We start from the raw sequence: 8,944 nt of genomic DNA, 5'->3' as shown, positions 1-8,944 counted from the left end.
CCATGCAGAACGTTGCTGGAGGCAAAGGTGCATGATGAGGAGCAGGCGGGGTCTGTGGGAGGAGTCCCCTGTGGTGCCACAGGCTGCTGCCCAGGGCCGGTGACCCAACAGGAGGACACAGAGATTGCAGACAGGAGGCTCCAGGGCACAGGGTTTCCACATGGCTCTGCACTTGGTGGCCCGAGGCCCCCTGTTTAACTCCAAGCCGCAGCTGCAGCCTCCCAGCCAACCAAGGACACCAAACATACCTTGTCACAGGTTTCAACCAGACATACCAACGGTGACAGGTAAGACGCCTCCGCCTGTATCTTCCATCTGCTCATGACTCTGAACACTTGCTTTAAGAGAGGGACAAAAACCCTAAAGGGAAAACAAACAAAAAGTGTCAGGTGATTCTGCTTGTAAAAAACTGACATACGATTAACTTTGAAGAAGGCTTAAAAGCTGCTTTATTGGGTAACAGTATAAAAAAAAAACTTATTTAAAGGAACTACTTATTTAAAATTGCAAACCTCCCACACACCTCATGCCCTGTTCTTCTCTCCCATTTCTCTTCCTTTGTGGCACTGATTAGGGTTTCATATGCGGCTTTATGTAAGATACAAATTTATTCTGCTTAAAGGCTATCTTCTTCCATTGGAAACTAAGTTCCACGAGAGAAGGAATGTTTTGGACTTTCTTGTTCACCGTTGAACCTTTGGAGCCTAGAATTGTGCCTGGCATATAGCAGGTTCTCCATACATTTCTGTTCAATGAATGAATGAAAGGGTGGCAACAAGAAAGCAACGATGCAACGTAATAATGTGGCACCCATGGAAGGAGGTGAGGAAGCATCTGTGAGGCCAGTCAATCACTGAGTGTCGTGCATCTGACATGCATTCAGGGGCTACTAGGGACCAGGCCCTGGGCTAGGGCTTTACAGAGGTGTCAAGCGAGGAGAACATTGTCTGCTAAGTCACAATATCTGGCTAGCACAGCTGAGGTCTCAGGTGAGGCACATTAAGCTCAGCTCAAGGCCATGAGCAAGGTGATGAGCAGGTTTGCCTGCTGCAGGCCGGTCTAGCCCGGCTGTTGGCAGAAATAGCAGGGAGAACTGTCCCAAGCAGGGCGGGGAGGGGCTTCCTGGCCTATTTTTTGTGCTGGCCATTCCTGTCTGCTTCTCCTCCACCCCACCTAGCTTCCCCTTTCATCCTGCAGACAGTCATCAGTGATTTGAAGCTGGGCTTGTCACTGCAAAGAATCTGGAAGCATTTCTAGGAGTTAGAGCTGAGAAGAAAGTGATGAGATGCAAGAGGCACGACAATGCCAGGCTGGTCGTGGTGGACGCAGAGCCCTAGAAGGGGCAGCTTGTGCCACAGAGGGGCAAGAAGAGCCCTGTCTCCTCTGCGAGTGAGCTCCTGTGTAAAACAAGTGCTGCAAGTTCTAGAGTCAGACAGGGCCACATTCAAATCTACCAGTGGCCCTTCCGAGCTGTGTGACCTTGAGCCAGGTACTTTTCCTCTCTAGACTCTGGTTTTCCGCAACTGTGCATGCATGCACATGTGCCCACACATACATACGTGTGTGCGCGTGCACACACACACACACACACGAGAGTAGTATATGTTTGCCTCACAGGGTTAATGTAAACATTATTAAATGGCATACATATAAAGCTTCCCTTTCCGGGCTTTGAGCTCAACTTTTAAATGCTTTTTAAAGAGATTAATAATCAATAATCAAGTGATGCACACATATTGCAAAACAATTATTAAAATGAGATAATCAAGAAGAAGAAATTTTAAATCACCTATCATTATAAGAATGAGAAGAAAAGCCACAGGCTGGGAGAAAATATTTACAAAAGACATGTCTGATAAAGGACTGTTATCCAAAATATACAAAGAACTCTTAACATTTAATAAAGAAACAACACAATAATGGGCAAAAGGCCTGAACAAATACCTCACCAAAGGAGACACACAGATGGCAAATAAGCATATAAAAAGTGCTCAACATCATAAGTCATTAGAGACTTGCAAACTAAAGTCTAATGAGATGTCACTATTAGAATGGCCAAAATCCAAAACACTGGCAACACCAGATTCTGGAGAGGATGTGTGGAGCAAAATGAACTCTCATTTGTAGCTGGTGTATTAGTCTGTTCTTACACTATAAAGAATACCACCTGAGGCTGGGCACAGTGGCTCACACCTGTAATCCCACCACACTGGGAGGCCAAGGCAGGTGGATCGCCTGAGGTCAGAAGTTCTAAATCAGCCTGGCCAACATAGTGAAACTGCGTCTCTACTAAAAATACAAAAAATTAGCTGAGCGTGATGGCAGGTGCCTGTAAGCCCAGCTAATTGGGAGGCTGAGGCAGAATTGCTGGAACCTGGGAGGCGGAAGTTGCAGTGAGCAAGGATCATGCCACTGCACTCTAACCCCAGCAACAGAGTGAAACTCTGTCTCAGATAAATAAATAAATAAATAGAATACCACCTGAGACTGGGTAATTATAAAGGAAAGAGGTTTAATTGACTCACAGTTCTGCAGGTTTACCAGAAGTGTGGCTAGGAGGCCTCAGAAAACTTACTATCATGGTGGAAGGCGAAGGGAAAGCAAGCACTTTTTCACAAGGCAGCAGGAGGGGGTATGTGGGAGAATGAGGAAGTGCCACACTTTAAAACCGTCAGATCTCGTGAGAATTCACTTATCATCATGAGAACAGCGTGGGGCAAACTGCCACCATGATCCAATCACCTCCCACCCATTCCCTCCCCTGACACGTGGGGATTACAACTGGAGAGGAGACTTGGGTGGGGACACAGAGCCAAACCATATCAGTTGGTAAGAATGCAAAATAGTACAGCTATGTTGGAAGACAGTGTGGCAGTTTCTTACAAAACTGGACATGGGTTTACCATATGATATGGTTTGGATCTGTGTCCCTACCCAAATCTCATGTTGAAATGTAACCTCAATGCTGGGGCCAGGTGGGAGGTGACTGGATCATGGAGGCAATTTCTTGTGGTTTAACACCATCCCCCTTTGGTGCTGTTGTCATGATAGTGAGTTCTCATGAGATCTGATTGTTTAAAACTGTTTGGCACCTCCCTTCCTCTTGCACTGGCCATGTGAAATGCTGGCTCTCCCTTTGCCAGCAAAGGTGAGTAAAAGTTTCCTGAGGTCTCCCCAGTAGAAGCCGCTATGATTCCTGAACAGCCTGCAGAACTGTGAGCCAATTAAACCTTTTTTCTTTTTATTAACAGATTACCCAATCTTAGGTATTGATAGCAGTGCGAAAATGAACTAATACACCACACTACCCAGAAATTGTGCTCCTTGGTGTTTACCCAAAGGATTGAAAACAAATGTCCACATGAAAACCTGCGTGCAGTTGCTTGTAGCAGCTTTGCACGTAATTGCCAAAACTTGGAGGCAACTAAGATGTCCTTTAGGGGGTGAATGAATAAATAGAATGTGGCTCATCTAGACAGTGGGATATTATGCAGCACTAAAAAGAAATGAGCTATCAAGCCATGAAAATATATGGAGGAAACTGAAATGCATATTACTAAGTGAAAGCAATCTGAAAAGGCTACATACCGTATGCCTCCAACTATATGGCATTTTGAAAAAGGCAAAACTAGTGACAGTAAAAAGATCAGTGGTTTCCAGGGGCGAGAGCGGAGGAGGGAGGAATAAGCAGACAGCAGAGGATGCTTAGGACGGTGAAACTCTGCGTGACACTCTAACGCTGGATCCATGTCATTATACATTTGTCAAAACCCATGCAATGTGCAGCACCAAGAGTGAACCCTAATGTAAATGGTGGTCTTTGGTGATGATGATGCGTCTCTGTAAGATCATCAGCTGTCACAATGTATCCTCTGATGGGAGATGTTGATCATAGGGGAGGCTATGCATGTGTAGGGGCAGGTAGTATATGCGAAATCTCTGTGCCTTCCTCTCAGTTTTGCTGTGGACTTAAAACTGCTCAAAAAAATAGTCTGATTAAAAAAATCACTGATCATCCCATCCCCTGGTTGTATTTACTACTCTGTTCCTAGCACTTAGTGTGCTTCCTGGCACATAAATGGGCCGTTAACTCAATAAATGTTAGTTGGGTAAATGAAGGAATAAACAAATAAACCCAAAATAATGTATTGACATTTTGGTGTATACAATTCCAGGGTGTTTTTTGCGGGGTGGGGAACAGAGTCTCGCTTTGTCAGGCTGGAGTGCCGTAGCACAATCTCGGCTCACTGTCACCTCTGCCTCTCAGGTTCAAGGAATTCTCCTGCCTCAGCCTCTGGAGTAGCTGGGATTACAAACGCCTGACACCATACCCAGCTAATTTTTTTTTTTTTTTTTTTTTTTTTTTTTTTTTAGTAGAAACATGGTTTTGTCATGTTGGCCAGGCTGGTCTCGAACTCATGACCTCAGGTAATCTGCCTGCCTCTACCTCCCAAAGTGCTGGGATTACAGGTATGAGTAACCATGCCCGGCCAAACTCCAGTTACTTTCTATGCACATACATACTTTGTTCATTTAAATGAGATTCTACAGGACACATGATTTTTTATAATCAGTTTCATCTCTTGATATACTGTAACTGTTGCTCCAGGGCGATAAATACAGATATTCCTTAGGACCACTTTAATGGCTATGAGTCATTCTGCCACGTGGATAGACCATCATTCATCAAATTTAGCCCTTCTTTTGGCATCTGGGTTGATTTCATGTTGTTGCTTTCAGACACAACACAACAGGCATCCCCATATGCGTGTCGTTTCCTACGTGACTGTTTATCTGTCAGGATCAGTTTTAAACAGTCTGGGCAGGAGAGAGGGAAGATGGAGGTGATGTCATCTTGGCTTCTGGGTCTCCTGCCTGTAGGGGCGTCTCAGTGATGGTGTGCTGCGTGACTCATCTTCTCTGAGAACCTTCCCTGTGAACACACCAGGAACATGCCACCTGCATCAGCCCCACAGCGAGGGTGACCATGTGACCAACCCCAACAGAAGGCCTGGTGGTCTGACAGGGAGGAACATGCTCCTGGGGCCAGCAGGGCAGAGGGGGGCCTGGTTCTGTCACCCCTGAGCACCCAGCAAGAAAACCAGTCAGGCCTAGATTTGAGGCCTGGACTGCCACTTGTTAGGGTGTGTCTTTGGTGAAGTGACTTAACCTCTGAGTTTTGATCTTCTTATTTGTAAAACAGACATCACTCACCTTGTAGGGTTGTCAGGGGGATTAATGGTGATGATACATTAATGCTACAGGAGGTGTTTGTGCAGAGCTCAGCATGGGCTGAGTTCAGCCTGAGTTACTGTGTTGACATCACCACAAACCTGTACATAGGACATGGTGCACCTCGCACCACTCTGAGCTTCTACCTGCTGTAACGTACTGCCCTTCAGCCTTAGTCATGGACTGCTTCAGGAAATTTGTCAGATAGGAGCTGAGCCAGTGGGCCCCTGGGTTTAGAGTTTATTTTGGAAAGAAGCATTCTCACTCCCCCAGTGGGGCCTGTGTTCTCAGGGTAGGAAGAAGGGATTGGACCACAAGACTGGAGGTGGAACCATGGCCCTCAAGACTTCATGATCCTGGAGTCACCAGAGCTCTGAGCATCTGCGTCTCCATCTGTAAACCAAACTAGGGCTCACCGGGTCACTAGGCCTTCCCAGCTCTGAGAGTCGCAAAATTGCTTCTGAGAAATGATAAATACAACAATCTACACCAACCCAAATTCAGCCCAAAGCCCTTTTTTGTAAGGATCGAAAGCTAAGAACGGTTTTTACATTTTTAAATAGTTGAAAAAAATCAAAAGAAGAATATTTTGTGACATGGGAAGATGATGCAAAATCCAGATACTAGCATCTATAAATAAAGTTATATTGGAAGCAAGCCACATTCACTCATTTGCACACTGACTATGGCGGCCTTGAGCTGAGGTGGCGGATAGAGTGGCTGCCACGTGCTTCTGCCAGCAGAGCCTGGGAGGTTTGCTGTCTGGCTTTTCCCTGGTCTAGGGTTGACTGCAGAGATTACTCACCATCTTTGGAATATCTGGAATTTTTCTTTCTTTCTTTAAAGGTCACTACTTCCAAAGACCAATAATGTTTAGAAAATAAAACAGAATGAGTAGAGAACTTCTTTAGCTTGTCCCAGATGCCTGGGCAGATAGCCCACGGCCCAGGGTTCTGCAGGGTTGGCCCAGGGCAAGGGTTTGTGGCTGTGTGGAGTCTCAGTGCCAACCCCCTCTTTTGACACGCTCACCCTGCAGAGATCCAGTTAAGACATGCCCCTGTGAAGTGGCCAAAAAGGGATTAAAGAAGAAAAATCTGTGCAGTGCAGTGGGGCTAAGTGCGTGAGTGTGGAATCAGAGCTGAGTTCCAACCCCATCTACCTACTTCTTAGCTTGTGATCTTGGACATGATACATAACGTCTCAGTGACTCAGTGTGTTTATTGGTAAAAATGGGGGAAATAATAGAATCTATCTGTATTAGTTTGCAAGGGCTGCCACAATAAAGTACCACAGACATGGTGGCTTAAACAATAGAAATGAATTCTCTCACAATTCTGTAGGCTAGAAGTTCGAGATCAAGGGATGGTCCCTACATATCTGGTTTCTTCTGAGGCCACTTTCCTTAGCTTGTAGCTGGCCATCTTCTTCCTGTGCCCTCACTTGGTCTTCCCTGTGCACCCTTTTGTGTTCAAATCTTTTCAAATCAGCCACATTGGATTAGGGTCCACCCTAATGAGTTCATTTTACCTTAATTACGCCTTCAAAGACCCCATCTCTAAATGCAGTCACATCCCGAGATCAGGGCTTAGGACTTCAACATACGCATATCAGGGGCTTATGACTGAACCCATAAATGCTACCTGATAGGGGGATGCGGGGACTGAATGGAATCGGGAATTTGGAAAATTAGTGGTTTATGGAATCTTAGTGAGTCTTCAGCCAATGGAAGCTCTTATTTTCATTCATCACAATTAATATGCATCATGAGGGAGCTATTGCAGTGTATGGAAGAACACTGGAGGGACATACACGCAGGGTTTGAGGGGCTCCCGGGTGGTTCTGAGCAGCCCCGTTGGGGACAGTTGGGCAGTTTGGTCACTGCGCAACCCCAGAGGCTGGTGTTCATGTCGTTGTTATTATCATTATCAATTTGCACACTGATGAGAGACATTTTTCTGGCAGATGTCAGAAGAAAGAGCACCTTTTCTGAAATCCCCAGAGGCTCAGTAAGCCCAGGGCAGTGCTGCTTCCTAGCCTGACACTCAGGTTGAAGAATGCCATGTGGAGAACAGAGCTGGGCACACAGTCAGCGCTCAACACAGCTGTGCTGGACAAGTGCCCGCCAAGGGTCCCTCTCCTGGCCATTCCACCAGAATGCAAATTGCACGAGGGCAGGGGCACTGTCCCAGTTTCCATCTCGGCCATTGATGTGTTTCAGCCTCTACACGGTTTCTGGCACATAACAGGTGCTCAGCAAATATTTATTGAATGAAGTAAATGGATCAGTTATAGCATTGTTTTTTCCTGTTCATTAAACAAGTCTTCTGCAAAATGCGTAGAGACTCAGGATGGGGGCACACTATCTATTGAACACTACTGTGTGTCAGCTGCTCTCTCACTCACTGTAGCCTTTATGCTTCCCTGTCCTGTTTCCTATCATCACAGCCCTGGAGGGTGGATCTTTTCCTGGAAAGGAAATGCACTGTCCATCAGAGCCAGCCGCTCCAGCTCTCTGAGCCTCCGTTCCTTTTGGCTGGAAGTACTAGATAAAACGGCTCAGCAGTGTGTCATGCACATAGTAGGTGCTCAAAAAATGTTACTTAGCCTTCTCCTCTTTCTCACCCCAGGATGGCTGGAATAATTCTCTCCATTCCAGCCATCAGCATTTCAAGCCCTCTCTTCATCCAGACGGCCTCACTGTTTATTCCTGGGACTTTAGAGGTGAAGGAAAAGAATAGAGCCGAGTGGAGGAAGAGGAAGGAGAAGGAGACCCCACCAAGGCCATGGGACAGGGCCTGAGGAGCCAACTCCTGAGCCTTGAGGGAAAGGTCACCACCCCCACCCTTGCAGGCTCAGGGACCTCCCATGCAGCAGCCAGGGGTCACAGGTGGCTTTGGGGATAGATAAATGTGACAGCTGCCTGGGCTCCAGGCCTGGAGGAAGCATTGAGCATCTAGGGCCTAGAGCTGAATGGGCCCTTTCTCTTTCAGTAACAAACACATCCCTTGTTTGTAGGTTTGTTTGTGTGTTTGTCTCCCCAGGCTGTTTCTGTTCTCCTTCTCCTCCCACACAGCTCAGCCTCAGGCAGGCAGCTCCAAGAGCCCGGGGCTTCAGCACTTCCAGAGCATTGCTCATCTCTCCTCCAGCCAAGTACAGAGAGCATCTGGGGATCAAAAGAGAAGGGGGGTCTTCAACGGATCCAAATCTACTTGGAAAAACAACCTGTCTGCTGAACTGACCTTAGGGAGCCCTTAACAAAGCGCAGGCACCATACTGGGTTTAGGCAGATAATCCTCATAGCAGTCCCTCAGGGCCGGGGTAGTTAGCCACACTTCAGATTGTGTCCCCCTCTAGCTTCAAGCTCTTCAAGGATCCACTTTTCTCACCAGATGAGGAGCTTGAGGCATAGAGAGCTCAATGCCTTTCCAGTTACAGTGGTTGAATCTGACCCCTGGACTCTCTACCCTTCTGCCTTGGGTGAGGATCCAGGCTCAGTACCCTCCTGCTTTGGGTGAGGATCCAGGCTCCGTACCCTCCTTTCTTGGGTGAAGATCAAGAATCAGTGCCTGCACCTCCCAGTTAAGCTTCCAGCTCCATCATCCTTTTCTTTACTACCACACCACTGGCACCTAAGTGCTACTATGCTCTCTGGGCCTCATTCCCCTCCTCTGTAAAATGCAGACAGCAACAATCCTACCTACCTCAGAGTCTG

At 46.8% G+C, this 8,944-nt stretch overlaps 1 long non-coding RNA gene across 1 annotated transcript in view; it reads right to left on the bottom strand.

The window, feature by feature from the left end:
• Positions 1-315: 315 nt before the first annotated feature.
• LOC139355746 (uncharacterized) overlaps positions 316-8,944 on the bottom strand; it is a 77,814-nt gene continuing 69,185 nt past the window's right edge. Inside the window, exon 3 of the long non-coding RNA XR_011606723.1 lies at positions 316-360. This is a non-coding gene — a long non-coding RNA (uncharacterized lncRNA). The remainder of the gene's footprint in view (positions 361-8,944) is intronic.

Source organism: Macaca nemestrina, chromosome 8, assembly GCF_043159975.1.
Source record: "Macaca nemestrina isolate mMacNem1 chromosome 8, mMacNem.hap1, whole genome shotgun sequence".
Classification (NCBI taxonomy): domain Eukaryota; kingdom Metazoa; phylum Chordata; class Mammalia; order Primates; family Cercopithecidae; genus Macaca; species Macaca nemestrina.
This window is presented reverse-complemented; position numbering and strand designations above follow the sequence as displayed.